This window comes from Myotis davidii, unplaced genomic scaffold (genome assembly GCF_000327345.1).
Source record: "Myotis davidii unplaced genomic scaffold, ASM32734v1 scaffold172, whole genome shotgun sequence".
NCBI lineage: Eukaryota > Metazoa > Chordata > Mammalia > Chiroptera > Vespertilionidae > Myotis > Myotis davidii.
This window is the reverse complement of record NW_006284343.1, coordinates 3467619-3468699: the sequence shown is the minus strand read 5'-3', so window position 1 is coordinate 3468699 and position 1081 is coordinate 3467619. Positions and strand designations below refer to the sequence as shown.

Here is a 1081-nt window from a genome sequence, read left to right as displayed (position 1 = left end):
CCCTGGCGCCCAGGAAGAGGTGAACAGCTGTGGACCCTTTTACCCAACCCGCCTGCCTCTTCTTTTGGACAAAAAGAAAAGGAAAATTCAGTGAAGCCCCTCAAGGGCAAAACACTGGCGGGGAGTGAGGACGAGAAGAAAGGAGACCACATTTAAAACTGCCCAGCTGCCCAGAAAAATGTGCAGAGTGTGTTAAAGCCTCAGTCACTGTAGCATTGCCATCCCCTCAGAACACAGCATTCTCTAGCTCAAGGAGCCCAGATGGGGCATTGAGGCACACAGAGTGATTTGTCCAAGGTCATACAGCCAACTGGTGGCAGAGCCTGGGCATTAATATGTCCTCCCCACTCAAGCTCACAGACTTTATCAAGGAAGAGTGGATGTGGAGGGTAGAGAGAAATGCCCAAGACATAAGGGTTCTCATCCTGACTCACCCAATAGGTGACCTCTCTGGGTCTTGGAGTCCCCATCTCTATCTATCTATCTATCTATCTATCTATCTATCTATCTATGCCTAAGCGACTATTCCATTTGACTGGTAGCTATGACATGCACTGACCACCAGGGGGCAGACACTCAATGCACAGGCATGGAAACATGGAACAGACTGATGAATCTCAGAGGGAAGGGAGGAGGGGGGAGGGCAGGAAGAGATTAACCAAAGATCTTATATGCACACTAGAGGCCCGGTGCACAGATTCGTGCACCAGTGTGGTCCCTCGGCCTGGCCGGCAGGAATCAAGCTGAATCTGTTCACCGGGCTTCCGATATCCCCTGAGGGGTCCCGGATTGTGAGAGCGCACAGGCCAGGACGAGGGACCCCACTGGTGCATGAATCCATACGCTGGGCTTCTAATATAGATATACATACATGTGTGTGTGTGTGTGTGTAAATTAAAAAATACACACAAAAAACTAAAGACACAGGACTGACTCTAAATCTACACCCACTACAAAGAAGAGAAAGGTGAGCCCTGATCCGTGCAGCTCAGGTGGTTGAGCATCGTCCTGTGCGCTGAAAGTTCGCTGGTTTGATTCCCAGTCGGCGTGTACCAGGTTGGTCTTGATCCCAGGTGGGAGG

The 1081-nt window shown here is 50.6% G+C and overlaps 1 protein-coding gene across 1 annotated transcript in view; it reads right to left on the bottom strand.

Moving 5' to 3' along the window:
• Nucleotides 1–1081, bottom strand: part of GPR142 (G protein-coupled receptor 142) — a gene marked incomplete at its 5' end in the record, with an annotated part of 8385 nt that overhangs the window by 1024 nt on the left and 6280 nt on the right. The window lies entirely within an intron of this gene.